At 39.4% G+C, this 16,497-nt stretch overlaps 1 protein-coding gene across 1 annotated transcript in view; it reads right to left on the bottom strand.

Moving 5' to 3' along the window:
• GRID1 (glutamate ionotropic receptor delta type subunit 1) overlaps nt 1–16,497 on the bottom strand; it is a 1,251,691-nt gene that overhangs the window by 86,977 nt on the left and 1,148,217 nt on the right. The gene's annotated exons all lie outside the window — the stretch shown is intronic.

Here is a 16,497-nt window from a genome sequence, read left to right on the forward strand (position 1 = left end):
TCCATGTTTATTGCTGCAGTAAGATAAAAAAAAATTGCATTTTTTTTTTAAATGGGTTACATTTTAGTAGCCCACATGACAGACTTGAAACAGATGGATCACATGTAACCATTGCTATCTCGATACAGACAAAACAGATATTGTGCAAAGCTAAATTAAAACAAGAATCACCAAGAAATCTGCACCTGGAAAGTACAATATCATATCTATATCATTCTTTCTTATGATGGAAAGCCCTATTTGGTTGCTTCACTCAAGTGACCAAGGGGATCAATCACAAATATGATGCTGAAGATATTTGTATGATCCACAACATATCACACCTGCTAGATCCAGTTGATCCAAATGCACTTTATTATATAACTGGAATATGCAACACAAAACTCTACAGTTTGAATGTGTAAGAAAGACAAAGTATGACTAAGAGTTTAGAAAAGCTGCTCATACTTCCTATAAAGGTCTAGATTACAAGTAGAATGCAATCAATAGCTCAGCTAGCATCATCTTGTGTGTGACTTTGAGCAAAAAATAATGCATAATCTGATAATACAATTGGATAGATAAATATTTTAACCAAAGCATCTAAAACTTAAGTTGACTAGAAAATATCACCTGAACATTTACCTCAGAATTTCTTAAGTATGCACACCCCATTGTAAAGGGACTTTAAGCAGCCAATCAGGATGCTAGTCCTAGGACATGCAAGGGAGCGTGCATCTGGCATGTGCATACACAGCCATGTTATTTACCTATTCACTTTAAGGAAGTTTACTATAAAATCTCACGAGATTTCAATGAAATTTCCTGTGATCACAGCAAAGCATAGCATGCCCTCAGTATTGCTGATGGGTTAGTTGTTTTTTTTTGGGTTTTTTTTTGCTTTCAACTTGCTGTACAGTAGCTAAAGTATAACTGTTACCAGAGCACTTACTCTTGTAAGATGAAGAAATTTTGAGTTAAAAAGTCTTGCTTTTTTACATAGAGATGGTCAGGTGATATTTTCTTTTCAGCTTTCTACAGTTATGCTGCAACACTTTTAAGTGATTTAGCATATGAGTGTTATGCCCCTTTAAGTGTTGCTCTTTAACATAATCCTAGTGCATCTCTGAAGTAAACCATTATTATTAATAGTATAGCACAGAGCTGCATGTAAATATCCCCACTAACTGTGTACCATCAGCCAAGTGCACCCTCGGCAATATCCAACATTAATTTTACGGCGTGCTCCAATAAAAGTCTAGTATTTGAGGGATTTAGCACACCCACACTATCCAACATACAGATGTTAGAGTAGGTTGATTACAATTCCCACTTTTAATAGGATTGTTCCATTTTTTAACACTGTCTCTTTGACCCCAGAACTTTTTGAGGGGACGTCCCATTTTGGATCATGACTGTTTACTTATTTCATTTTTTATTATACATACACAATGCTTACTCATATCGGTAAGTCCCTCTATATAGTTGATTTGCAGAGAGAGAGCAATTGAACATAAAACAGCAGTTGAACATTAAAGAGAGAGTTGAAGAGACAGTGCTGGATTGTAGTGAAACAGAGAGAGACATAACTATGTGAGTTTATGGTTAATAACTACTAATGTATTTTATTGTGAAGTGATATCTGTTATGAATATTATATTTATACAGATAAAACCAAATATGTTAGCGTGTGTGAGAGGTAGAAGAAAGACCTTTCAAAATATAAAATAAAGAGACACGTAAGTAGATGGAGTCTTCTTTATAACCAACTTAAAAATCAATTATGGCTGGTAGGACTTAAAGTTCATTATGCCTGGTATATTTTATTATCTCAATGTTTTAAGCAAGACGTTTTTTAATTAATAACATTGATAATAGTTGCAGCTATGATTGTCATTCATTATTTAATTTAAAATAAATTGTTTGAAATGCTAAAACAAATCCCAGTCTAATCATTTATCATTTTGAGTATGTTGTTTGACGTCGATGAGCTATTTAACGATAAAAAATGTTAAAGTATATAGATAATGGACTAGATTATAAGTGGAGCACTAATTTAACGTGCACCCGTAAACATGCAAATTTGTGTGCCCGTTTATGGGCGCACATTAAATAACCAGCCATTACGAGTGACTGGTTAATGCTACCACAAGCTCTTTGTGCTTTGCGCTTTGCGTTTGACTTCAATAACCAGAGGTCGGACCCACAATTGCCCCCAATATAAAGTATAGTGTTCCTTTTTTTAAAAAAAAAAAAAAATATGAGCATTTTTTTTTTATTATTAAATAACTGCATGAAGTGTTTTAATTGTTAATAATATGTTTTTTTTTATTAAGTTCCAGTTTCTTTCTTTGATTATGCCTTAAGGAAACTGAAGTTAAAAGGGAAAGAATAGGAAGGGAGGGTGGATTAGGGGGGGCATTAATAGTAGTGTGATCTCCTGTGTATATAATCTATCTTGAGCTTTATCGACCTGAGCTATGTGCGAAGTAAGACGGAAGAGACAAACTTATGTTCTCTTTATTTCTTTATTTTTACTTTTCTTCTGTTAAGTGTGATCAGTCCACGGGTCATCATTACTTGTGGGATATTAACTGCTCCCCTACAGGAAGTGCAAGAGGATTCACCCAGCAGAGTTGCTATATAGCTCCTCCCCTCTACGTCACCTCCAGTCATTCTCTTGCACCCAACGACTAGATAGGATGTGTGAGAGGACTATGGTGATATATTTAGTTTTTATATCTTCAATCAAAAGTTTGTTATTTTATAATAGCACCGGAGTGTGTTATTCCTTCTCTGGTAGAATTTGAAGAAGAATCTACCTGAGTTTTTCTATGATTTTAGCCGGAGTAGTTAAGATCATATTGCTGTTTCTCGGCCATCTGAGGAGAGGTAAACTTCAGATCAGGGGACAGCAGGCAGATTAATCTGCAAAGAGGTATGTAGCAGTTTATTATTTTCTGACATGGAATTGATGAGAAAATCCTGCCATACCGTTATAATGTAAACTCAGCCTTGAATGCAGTAGATGTAGCTGATATCAGGCTGTCATGTATGTATATTTTACACTTCAGTTTTCTGGGAAATGGTACTTCTCTGGCTTTTAAACTGTATACATAGACTTAACCTATTTTGCAGGGACTTGCAATAGGTTTTAAATGACAATTAATTATTGAGGTAAAACGTTTTTTTGCTGGCATGTAAAAACGTTTTTTTCTCTGAGGTACTGGGTGAAAAAATGTTTTGGGCACTTTTTTTCCACTTGGCAATAGTTTTGATTTAAATTAGAGCAGTTCACTGATCCCTCTCACTGTTATGTGTGTGGGGGAGGGGCCATTTTGGCGCTTTTACTATGCATCAGAAAAACTCAGTCAGAGGTTCATTTTCTTCCTGCATGATCCGGTTCATCTCTACAGAGTTCAGGGATCTCAAGAGTCTTTTTTGAGGGAAGTAATCATTACAGCAGAGCTGTGCTGATTGTATTGACTGTGATATAAAAAACGTTTATTTGTGTATTTTTTTCTGCTGCCTGGGTTAGTTATCATTTGCTGAGGGGAACAATCCTTTGCTAAAACTGTATATTCTGACAAAGATTGATGCTATAACTTAATTATTTTATCTGTTATAATATTTTTCTGTGCTTCTTAAAGGCACAGTTCGTTTTCATATTATTTGTAAATTACTTTGAAAAGTATTTCCAAGTTGCTGTTTATTTGCTAGTGTGTTAAACATGTCTGATTCAGAGGAATATCTCTGTGCTATATGTGTTAATGCCAAAGTGGAGCCCAATAGAAATTTATGTACTAAATGTATTGATGCTACTTTAAAAAATAGTCAATCTGTACAAATTGAACATATTTCACCAAACAACGAGGGGAGAGTTATGCCGACTAACTCGCCTCACGTGTCAGTACCTGCATCTCCCGCTCAGGAGGTGCGTGATATTGTAGCGCCGAGTGCATCTGGGCGGCCATTACAAATCACATTACAAGATATGGCTACTGTTATGACTGAAGTTTTGGCTAAACTACCAGAACTAAGAGGTAAACGTGTTCACTCTGGGATGAGAACAGAGTGCGCTGATAATGCAAGGGCCATGTCTGATACTGCGTCACAGTTTGCAGAACGTGAAGACGGAGAGCTTCATTCTGTGGGTGACGGTTCTGATCCAAATAAACTGGACTCAGACATTTCAAATTTTAAATTTAAGCTTGAGAACCTCCGTGTGTTACTAGGGGAGGTATTAGCGGCTCTGAATGATTGTAACACAGTTGCAATCCCAGAAAAAATGTGTAGGTTGGATAAATATTTTGCGGTACCGACGAGTACTGACGTTTTTCCTATACCTAAGAGACTTACTGACATTATTACTAAGGAGTGGGATAGACCCGGTGTGCCTTTCTCACCCCCTCCTATATTCAGAAAAATGTTTCCAATAGACGCCGCCACACGGGACTTATGGCAAATGGTCCCTAAGGTGGAGGGAGCAGTTTCTACTTTAGCTAAGCGTACCACTATCCCAGTGGAGGATAGCTGTGCTTTTTCAGATCCAATGGATAAAAAATTAGAGGGTTACCTTAAGAAAATGTTTGTTTAACAAGGGTTTATATTGCAACCTCTTGCATGTATTGCGCCTGTCACGGCTGCAGCAGCATTTTGGTTTGAGTCTCTGGAAGAGACACTTCAATCATCCACACTAGATGACATCACACACAAACTTAAATTCCTTAAGTTAGCTAATTCATTTATTTCAGATGCCGTAGTACATTTAACTAAACTTGCGGCTAAAATTTCAGGATTCGCCATTCAGGCACGCAGAGCTCTGTGGCTAAAATCCTGGTCAGCTGATGTTACGTCTAAATCTAAATTGCTTAATATTCCTTTCAAAGGGCAGACCTTATTCGGGCCCGGCTTGAAAGAGATTATTGATGACATTACAGGAGGTAAAGGTCATGCCCTGCCTCAGGACAAGGCCAAAGCCAAGGCTAGACAGTCCAATTTTCGTTCCTTTCGTAATTTCAAAGCAGGAGCAGCATCAACTTCCTCTGCACCAAAACAGGAAGGAGCTGTTGCTCGCTACAGACAAGGCTGGAAACCTAACCAGTCCTGGAACAGGGGCAAACAGGCCAGAAAACCTGCTGCTGCCCCTAAGACAGCATGAATTGAGGGCCCCCGATCCGGGACCGGATCTAGTGGGGGGCAGACTTTCCCTCTTCGCCCAGGCTTGGGCAAGAGATGTTCAGGATCCCTGGGCGTTAGAGATCATATCTCAGGGATACCTTCTGGACTTCAAATCCTCTCCCCCAAGAGGGAGATTTCATCTGTCAAGGTTGTCAACAAACCTAACAAAGAAGGAAGCGTTTCTACGCTGCGTACAAGATCTTTTATTAATGGGAGTGATCCATCCAGTTCCGCGGTTGGAACAAGGACAAGGGTTTTACTCAAATCTGTTTGTAGTTCCCAAAAAAGAGGGAACCTTCAGGCCAATCTTGGATTTAAAGATCCTAAACAAATTCCTAAGAGTTCCATCGTTCAAGATGGAAACTATTCGAACAATTTTGCCCATGATCCAAGAGGGTCAGTACTTGACCACAGTGGATTTAAAGGATGCTTACCTTCACATACCGATTCACAGAAGTCATTACCGGTATCTAAGGTTTGCCTTTTTAGACAGGCATTACCAGTTTGTAGCTCTTCCATTCGGACTGGCTACGGCTCCAAGAATCTTCACAAAGGTTCTGGGCACTCTTCTGGCGGTACTAAGACCGCGAGGAATTTCAGTAGCTCCGTACTTAGACGACATACTGATACAAGCTTCAAGCTTTCAAACTGCCAAATCTCATACAGAGATAGTACTGGCATTTCTAAGGTCGCATGGATGGAAAGTGAACGAAGAGAAAAGTTCTCTCTTTCCACTCACAAGAGTTCCCTTCCTGGGGACTCTGATAGATTCTGTAGAAATGAAGATTTACCTGACAGAGGACAGGTTAACAAAACTTCAAAATGCATGCCGTGTCCTTCATTCCATTCAAGAGACCAGAAATTCTCTTCTATGGTGGCTTTATCTGCCACATCTGTCCAGGGGAATGCCATTCAGCAGGCCAGACTGGTCAATTGTAACAACAGACGCCAGCCTACTAGGTTGGGGCGCTGTCTGGAATTCTCTGAAGGCTCAGGGACTATGGAATCAGGAGGAGAGTCTTCTTCCAATAAACATTCTGGAATTGAGAGCAGTCCTCAATGCTCTTCTGGCTTGGCCCCAGTTAGCAACTCGGGGGTTCATCAGGTTCCAGTCGGACAACATCACGACTGTAGCTTATATCAACCATCAGGGAGGGACAAGAAGCTCCCTAGCAATGATGGAAGTATCGAAGATAATTCGCTGGGCAGAGTCTCACTCTTGCCACCTGTCTGCAATCCACATCCCGGGAGTGGAGAACTGGGAGGCGGATTTCTTAAGTCGTCAGACTTTTCATCCGGGGGAGTGGGAACTTCATCCAGAGGTCTTTGCCCAAATACTTCGACGTTGGGGCAAACCAGAGATAGATCTCATGGCCTCTCGACAGAACGCCAAGCTTCCGTGCTACGGGTCCAGATCCAGGGATCCGGGAGCGGTCCTGATAGATGCCTTGACAGCACCATGGACCTTCAGGATGGCTTATGTGTTTCCACCTTTCCCGATGCTTCCTCGATTGATTGCCAGAATCAAACAGGAGAAAGCATCAGTGATTCTAATAGCGCCTGCATGGCCACGCAGGACTTGGTATACAGATCTGGTGGACATGTCATTCTGTCCACCTTGGTCGTTACCTCTGAAACAGGACCTTTTGATTCAGGGTCCTTTCAAACATCAAAATCTAACTTCTCTGAAGCTGACTGCTTGGAAATTGAACGCTTGATCTTATCAAAGCGTGGTTTTTCTGAGTCAGTTATTGATACCTTAATACAGGCTAGGAAGCCTGTTACCAGAAAGATTTACCATAAAATATGGCGTAAATACCTATATTGGTGCGAATCCAAAGGTTACTCTTGGAGTAAGGTTAGGATTCCTAGGATATTGTCTTTTCTACAAGAGGGTTTAGAAAAGGGGTTATCCGCTAGTTCCTTAAAGGGACAGATCTCAGCTCTGTCCATTCTGTTACACAAGCGTCTGTCAGAAGTTCCAGACGTTCAGGCTTTTTGTCAGGCTTTGGCCAGGATTAAACCTGTGTTTAAAGCTGTGGCTCCACCATGGAGTTTAAACCTTGTTCTTAACGTTTTACAGGGTGTTCCGTTTGAACCCCTTCATTCCATTGATATAAAGTTGTTATCTTGGAAAGTTCTATTTTTAATGGCTATTTCCTCGGCTCGAAGAGTCTCTGAGTTATCAGCCTTACATTGTGATTCTCCTTATTTGATTTTTCACTCGGATAAGGTAGTTCTGCGTACTAAGCCTGGGTTCTTACCTAAGGTAGTCACTAACAGGAATATCAATCAGGAGATTGTTGTTCCATCCTTGTGCCCAAATCCTTCTTCGAGGAAGGAACGTCTTTTGCACAATCTGGATGTAGTTCGTGCCCTTAAATTTTATTTACAGGCAACTAAAGATTTTCGACAAACGTCTTCCCTGTTTGTCGTTTACTCTGGTCAGAGGAGAGGTCAAAAAGCTTCTGCTACCTCTCTCTCTTTTTGGCTTCGTAGCATAATTCGTTTAGCTTATGAGACTGCTGGACAGCAGCCTCCTGAAAGAATTACAGCTCATTCCACTAGAGCTGTGGCTTCCACTTGGGCCTTTAAGAATGAGGCCTCTGTTGAACAGATTTGCAAGGCTGCAACTTGGTCTTCGCTTCATACTTTTTCTAAATTTTACAAATTTGACACTTTTGCTTCCTCGGAGGCTATTTTTGGGAGAAAGGTTCTTCAGGCAGTGGTTCCTTCTGTATAAAGAGCCTGCCTATCCCTCCCGTCATCCGTGTACTTTTGCTTTGGTATTGGTATCCCACAAGTAATGATGACCCGTGGACTGATCACACTTAACAGAAGAAAACATAATTTATGCTTACCTGATAAATTCCTTTCTTCTGTAGTGTGATCAGTCCACGGCCCGCCCTGTTTTTTAAGGCAGGTAAATATCTTTTAAATTATACTCCAGTCACCACTACACCCTTGGCTTCTCCTTTCTCGTTGGTCCTTGGTCGAATGACTGGAGGTGACGTAGAGGGGAGGAGCTATATAGCAACTCTGCTGGGTGAATCCTCTTGCACTTCCTGTAGGGGAGCAGTTAATATCCCACAAGTAATGATGACCCGTGGACTGATCACACTACAGAAGAAAGGAATTTATCAGGTAAGCATAAATTATGTTTTTTATTGAATCATAATCATTGTACAAATGCAAATAAGCAAAAAAAACAAACAAATTAAATTAAAAAAATCAAAAAAATACGTCCAGTACAGTTTCATGCTTAAACAACATATGACCCTTCACATTATTGAACTAAGCTATATAAATTTAGTTCAGGGCCCCAATTAATAATAACATTTGTTCCACCCAGAAGAGGATAAATAACTTGTTTCTGAATTGGAATGTCTAGTGTTGTAATAAATATACCCCATTTTTTAATACATTTTTCTATCCTAAATTCTTTTTCATATAAAACATCAAATATTTCTATTATCAATTGATCTCTTAGCACTAATTTAATTTCACTTATGCTCAAGATTCTAGTGGAAAGCTAAGTCTTTAAAATACATTTTATAGTCATTAACAAGACCATTGCAAAAAAACTATTTTTTTCCTTTCCTACCCGATTATCAAATAAATAAATGGTGTGTCCAAATTCAATCTTAAATTTTATTTTTAACAAATTTATCATCCAAAAACTAATCTTTGCCCATAATTGGTTAATCATTGGGTAGTCCTACAAATAATGTTTTAGACTTGGGTTTCCCCTTCCACATTTGATCCATTCGTTTTTACATTTTAGCCACTTACACACAGACTTAGGTGTAACGTAGAAGCTATGTAACATTTTCATTTGAGATTCTCTGTAGTATGCATCACAGGTGGATTGGCGAATAAAGGTAAGACCTCTTTTACTGTTAATGTACATCCTGCTTCCTTGTTCCAGCCCTCAATAATAGGTAACATTTGCTAATCTGTTTTTGAATCCATCAGAATTTTATAAGTCGCTGAATATGAAAATTTTCTTTTTTTTAAAAAGCATGATGGTTTTGCGCTAGACTACAATAACCAGAGGTCAGACCCACAATTGCCCCCAAAATAAAGTATAGTGTTCCTTTTTAAAAAAAATATGAGCATCTTTTTTTTTTAATTAATAAACTGCATGAAGCAGTTATAAGGGGTTATAGTCAGAGGATGCCTTTACATACCAGTCTATGGGGACTGTGTTTTAATTGTTAATACTATGGGTTTGTTTTATTAAATTTTTTTATTGATTTTTTATAAAAAATAACAATAATAACAACATAGGCATAAATGTATCATCTCAGTGTGACAGTGTGTACATTCAGTATATCTGTGTTAGTAATTACTAATGTTATGACATTATTACATAATCAGATCTTTACGCATATAGAATTTTAGAGCGAGAGTGTCAAAAGATCTCCTGGACGAGTAGTTCTCTCAAAACAAGTTTGCTCTATTCCAGTTTCTTTATTTGATTATGTCTTAAAGAAACTGAAGTTAAAAGAGAAAGAGTAGGAAGGGAGGGTGGATGGTTGGGAGGGAGGGGGGCGTTAGTAGTAGTGTGATTTTCTGTGTATATAATCTATCTAAGTGATCCGAGCTATGTGCGAAGTAAGACGGAAGAGGCAAACTTATGTTCTATTAGTGTTTATTAGTTTTGGGGTTTCTGTTCCCATATGAAGATAATGTCTAATATAACGTCTTGTCTACCGACCGCCAGACCTCCCTGAATACGTAGAGCAATACGCTCTCTGTATTCAGCATTGCACCAGCAGCTCACAAGAGCTGCTGGTGCAATGCCGCCCCCTGCAGACTCGCGGCCAATGGGCCGCCAGCAGGGGGGTGTCAATCAACCCAATTGTACTCGATCAGGTTGAATTGCGGTGATGTCTGTCCGCCTGCTCAGAGCAGGCGGACAGGTTATGAAGCAGCAGTCTTTAGACCACTGCCTCTTAACTGCTGTTTCTGGCGAGTCTGAAGAGTCGCCAGAAACATGGGCCGTCAAGCTCCTTTCGGAGCTTAATAGATAGGCCCCGTAGTCTACTTCTTTTATCCATGCCGAGTATGTTGGAGTTTGTGTGGTTTTCCATAGTGTTGAGATTAAACGTTTGGCATAATTCAACATGTATTGGAAAAGCTTTTCGTTGAAGTTGACATGGTATTTTCGGAGGGCGTTAATTAGGACCATTGCTGGGGTAAGGTCTTTATCTGTGTCTAGGATATTATTGATGCTCTTGAAGACGTCGCTCCAGTATTTTTGGAGAATCGGGTAAGTCAATTATATATGCGAAAGATTGCAGACTCCTCCATAGTTTCTCCAACAACGTGGGGATGCTTGTGGATAAATGCTATGTAGTCTATTTGGCGTCAGATACCAAAGGGAAAGTAATTTGTAGTTAATTTCTATAATAGTTTTGGGAAAGTGACGATTTTTTAATTGTGACGAAGATTCTCCCCCATTGCGGATCAGTCAGTTCTATGTTGAGTTCATTTTCCCACTTTTGTATGTAGGATGGTTTATTATCAGCATTAGGGTGCTGCAGTATTTTGTGTATCAAAGAAATATGAGACCTAGTGAGTCCGGTGTTGGAACAAAGCATTTCAAATGGCATGAGGGGTCTGGTTATATCTGATCTATAAGGAGTTGTGCTGATAGTGTGTCTTACTTGAAAATAGGGGTACCAATGTAAAAAAGGGGGACTTATCTTTTGGGCGATGTCTGCTTGTGTTTTTATGTGCCCGTAACTAAGGATCATATGTACTGGGGTATTTGCGAGAACCTGAGACGACTAAAGGCTGGGTTGTCAAGCAGAGTTGACATGGGTGAGATGGGGCTTGAAATGTTCAAATTCATATGCATTAGTTCGTACCACACATTTAATGTGCTATCCACATAATAGTTAAAGTGTTCAGTTTTAGGTCTATATTTTTGTGGGGTTCAGCACAATTCACTGAGGTTTTTTCCCCATTATCTAGGCTTCTAATTGGGTCCAGGGTTTTATGGGGCATGAGTGGTTCCATGCCACTATTCGAGCTAGATGAGAGGTCCTGAAATAATCAAGAAGATTAGGAGCTCCCATTCCTCCATTTTCTTTGGCTAAGTATATATTTTTGGGGGGATTCTCGCCTTACGTTGGGACCAGATGAATGATTCTATCATTCTTTGTTGCGTGTGGATGTATGATAGCAGTAACTGTAACGTTAGTGTTTTAAACAAATATAGATATTTTGGTAGTATAGTCATCTTAACTGTGTGGGCTCTGCCCATCCATGAGAGATGACCTTTTTTATGCCAAGTGTTCGATATCTTTTGAGTTTCTTGTTGTAGGGGGGAATAGTTAAGGTCAAATAATTTCTGGTATGTGTGTTGTTATATGAACACAGAGATAGTGCATTTTGGGTTTGATGAGGAATTCTGTGTGGTTTGTGAGGTGTTTTATGTCTTGTGCCTGGAGGTGTACAGGTAGAAGTATGAACTTTTCAATATTAATGGAGACATTTGAAATTGTTTTAAATATTGCCAGTTTCCTGAGAAGAGCTGGTATGGTTAGGGTAGGGGATGTTAGTGTGAATACAATGTCATCTGCATATAGAAGACATTTTTGGTGGACTGGGCCAATGGATATGCCATGTATTTCGGGGGTTTGTCTAGTATGTGCCGCAAATATTTCTACCATGAGGGCGAATAAAAGTGGTGACAGTGGGCATCCTTGTTGTGTTCCATTTTTATTGTGAAATATTTGGGAGAGTACTCCATTCACTCTTACTTTAGCTGTTGGGTCTGTATATAATGCCTGGATGCATGTAAGGAAAATGCTTGGTATGCCAAACTTGGACAGGGTGGACCATATAAATTCCCAGTCCACCCTGTCAAAAGTTTTCTCTGCATCTGTGTAGAGTATGGCTAAGGGTATACGATTTTTATTGGCTAGGGATATAGTTTGTAATACTCTGATCGTGTTATCTTTGGCTTTTCTGCCAGGGATGAAGCCTACTTGGTCAGTATGGACCAGATCAGGTAGTATTTTATTCAATCGTTGTGCTATTATCTTTGCATATAATTTGATATCTTTATTTAAGAGAGATATTGGGCAATAATTTGTTACTAGATCTTGGGGTTTTCCTGTCTTCAGGACGACTGATATTGTGGCCTCTAAGAGGAATGGTGGCAATTTAGATGTTTGATCTATCGAGGGGTACATTTTTAACAGTTGCAGACTGGGAAGTTGTTGAAAAATATGGTAGAATTGTGGACTTTAGAAAGGTATGTGTTTATAATTAGCCTTTTGTTATTGGTGTCTATCTGTTCTAGATTGCATAATATAGGTATATAATAGGTATAATAGTCTGCAAATTGGTAGGTTATCTCAACGCTGTGAGAGTGTGTTTTGTTTGCTATTAACGTTTGTGATATGACGGATAAATGATTTGTAGTGCTGCTTTTTAAGGGACCTGGCCATCAGTCGGCCTGTTTTATTGTTCTCTGCAAATTATTTTGCTCTTATTGTAATGGCTCTTAAGTGTGCGTTGCGTTTTTGATGAGGTACTTATTGAGTTTCTCTCTTGCTTCTAATAGATCTGTGGAGAGTTGTTGTGAGTTTGGGTGTCTTTTATGGGCTTCCTCCGACAAGAGGAGTCTTTGTGTGAGTGTGTTGTAGTATTCTAATTTTAGTTTGCATTGTCTACAGGTATGTTGCATGATTTTTCCCCTTATGTTACACTTGTAAGCTTCCCAGTTGTTTGAGGGGGAGGTTGCATCTGGATTATTATGAATAAAGAATTCTGTGGTCTTTTCAGAAATGCTGGTAACCAGCAGTGCATCTGTAAGGACATAGTCATTTAGTTTCCATGTATTATAATTTATCGGTATTGAGGGCCATTGAAAGGTGTTAAGGACCATACTGTGGTCTGACCAGGCTGTGTGGGATATCTCTGAGTTGACTAACAATGATAGGGTAGTTTGGTCACATAGTATATAGTCTAGACATGTGTAAGTGTGCTGCAGGTTTGAAAAATGGTGTAGTCCTTGGTTTCCGGGTGAGAGGTTTGCATGGTGTCAGGGGTATGGTTCACAAAGCAGACCAGTTCGCTTTTATTTGGTTATTGTTCATATATGAGCGACCCATTGAAGTGTTGAGTTGTTGGCATATAGGGGAATTAAAATCGCCTTCTATTATTATAAGCCCTTTAGTTATGCTTTAAAAAAGAGGATTTCAGTCGGTTGGGTGCATATAGAGTTAAGATTGTAATCGGCCTCCCATAATAAAGTCCTATCACTATCAAAAGTCTACCCTCAGGGTCTGAGTGCTTATGTATCAATTCAAAGGGAGAGCCCCTACGGAACAATATGCCTACACCCTTATTTTATATGGGCCTGAACTAAGGTAGTGTTGGTAAGATATTTGGATTATTTGGTTATTTGGTCTTAGTGAAGTAAGTTTCTTGTATGAGTACTATATCTAATTTACATTTGTGGAAGTGGTGCAGAGCTATAAAGCATTTCTCTAGGGACAAAAAGCGTTTAACATTTTGTGTAGCTATATTAAATTTACTGTTGGCGGGCATTGTTGTCGATGAACATGTTCTTTGTACTGACTACAAACAACACTACTTTTTCAAGTAGTTATGTTTAGGAGGTTTGGGTGTTTGCTGTCTAGTTCGAAGGGGGGGGGGGGGAGTATGGGGAGGTAAGGTTGTAGAAATGTAATGTAACAAATGTCCTCAACAAAGGAATAGTTCCCAAGTATTAGGAGTAACCTGTAATAAGGTTTATAAACACAAACAAACAAACAGCGCGGGTTGGTAACATGTTGAATTATACAAGCAGAAAAATCATCTTTGTTTCTGAACTATAATGGTAATGGACATGATATCTAACTATGCTCTTCTAGCCATAATACATGTTTAAAATCTAAGCAATCTTGTATCTGTCTTATGCCTGGTGGGATCTTAACCATGGTATATCAAACAACAGTAAATAACAGAAATGAACACCTATAAAAAAATAGGAGAAAAAGATGAAACACACAAACAGTCTTTAAGGCATTGAAATTTACATTGTATGCACATTATAAACTTACGATTGAGTAGATCGTTACTCTCCACAATATGAGGGAAAGTGATTTAGGAAAGTCACATGTTGGTAGTGTTCATATTTTTTCTGCAGAGGTAGTTGGAGGTTTCTTTTTAGACCTAGAAGCTGCGGCTTCTACCAAGGTCTGTCTTTGGGGCTTGGGGACTTGCTTGGGAAGCATGGAAGTTGGTTGCTCTTCGGTTTCTGAAGGTTGTGGTGGAGGTATATTTAACTGGTTGCAGAAGGAGACACCGTCTGCTGGATCTTGAAAGATGTGGCGTTTGCCATTCTTATTTTTCAGTAGGGATACTGGGAATCTCCATCTGTAAGGTATTTGCATGGAGCATAGCTGTGTAGTTAGGGTAACAAACTATTTTCTTTTCTGTAGTGTCTTGGCTGAAAGGTCTTGATAGATTTGTATACGAGACCCCACTTGGAAGAAATTTGGTTGTGCTCTTGAGAAATTGTAGATTTTTTCTCTGTCCCTGTATGTCTGGATGCATAGTATAACGTTTCGTGGTGGCTGATTGTCCCCTGGTTTGGGGCGCAGGGATCTGTGCGCTCTATCTTATTGAACTTCTTCCATCACTACTGAATTAGCGATTGCCAAAGATTGAAATAAACTTTGTAAATATTCTGGTAATGTCTCGCCATTCACAGACTTCGGTATCCCCCTTATTCGCAGGTTGTTCCTGTGTGTTCTATTTTCAATGTCATCAAGCTTATTTTAAAATTCTGAAATTTGTGTCTGTTGGTGATGGTGTGTGACATTTCATCCATATCTTTAACAAGTTCTTCACTATTGTCTTCTAACGCCTCAACTCTGAACCCCAATTCGTTGATGTCCCTTTTAAGATCTGCACATTATTCCCGTATACATACTTTAACTTGGCTGATCATGGCTTCTATTGCTTTTAGAGTAACAGGGCCGTCTTCTAAGGTACTAAGGTTCATTGGTGAATTGGGGTTTGATGAGGGAGAGGGCGCATCCACTATTGGTTCTTCATTATCTTCATCTGTTAAGATAGTCACTTTTTATGTTTATTTAGGTTCTTGAAACTGCTGTTTACAGAGCCTATTGCTGGTTTCATGTTCTTGTCAGCTTTATTAGTTCTGCAATGCAACATGTTTAAATACTGAGGTGTGGCGTTGATGTGCGTAAGGTTGTTCAAAGGCTGCTTTTATATAGAATGAGCCTGGGTCTTGGTATTATATAAAGAGATGCATGTGTTGATGTAGATTTTTCCCTGTATTTTAGCAGGAGCTCACCATGACAGGAATTGTATGCCTATATATAGGGTTGAGAGGCAGTGTTATTGCATTAGGCCTAGAGTCCTTTTTTCTTGCCTTTTGGTCACTAAGTTGATTACATTTATGTAGCATGGAGGCTCTATTTGTGGGCCTTAGTTTGCAGGGTTCATGCGTTTGTGTGCCCAGATCTTGGGTTCTTCATGCAGACCGTTCTCAGATGCAGCCTAGTTTGCCTGGTAAGTGCGGCGGTGTGGCGTAGGCGAATCTTTACGAGGCTTTTCTTGTTGGGAGCCGAACATAGAAAATAAAATAACCAGCTTGTACTGCAGGTCTTGGGCTCCATTAAGTGTTTGTTTTCTGCCCAAATTGAGCGGATTGTAGCTCTTGGTCACGGGTACCGCTGTAACTGTGTATGGAGCTCTACACAAGTGCAGCTATATCTGACGACTGCAGGCTCCGCCCCCGTTAATAACATGTTTATATACATATATTTAAAATTTGCAGCCGACTTCCCCCTTTGCTGCGCTAGGTTCTGTTCCATGTCTATCGGCATCAGAACGAGGCTCCCTTTGGAGACTATGGAGGCTTCTATGCAATGCAGATGCGAGGTGCATTCACATTGCTCTTAACTTACTATACAAAAATGTGCGCTGGTATTACAAGTGGAGCGCCAATGTTGTGCTCGGGAAAGTGCAATTTGCTCTCCACTTGTAATCTGGACCAACATTTTTTGTGCTCCATCTGTATTCCTCTAATCATTGCATGCCCCACGAGCTGTATTCTAAAGGGGGCACTCAACGATTGGAGAAAGTCGGATTTATCATCAATCAGCTCAATACAGTAAGAGATGCGGGTGCAGGATCCGCGGTATGTTTAGCATAACACAATGGTAAATATTTTTAAAAAGAAGAGTAATTGTAAACTAAAGTGCTGGCTGAATTTAAGATTGTTTTTAGAAACTTGACAGTAATTCATTCAACATTACAATTACTTTACAATTACATGCA

The sequence above is a fragment of the Bombina bombina genome, chromosome 9, assembly GCF_027579735.1.
Source record: "Bombina bombina isolate aBomBom1 chromosome 9, aBomBom1.pri, whole genome shotgun sequence".
Lineage (NCBI taxonomy): Eukaryota > Metazoa > Chordata > Amphibia > Anura > Bombinatoridae > Bombina > Bombina bombina.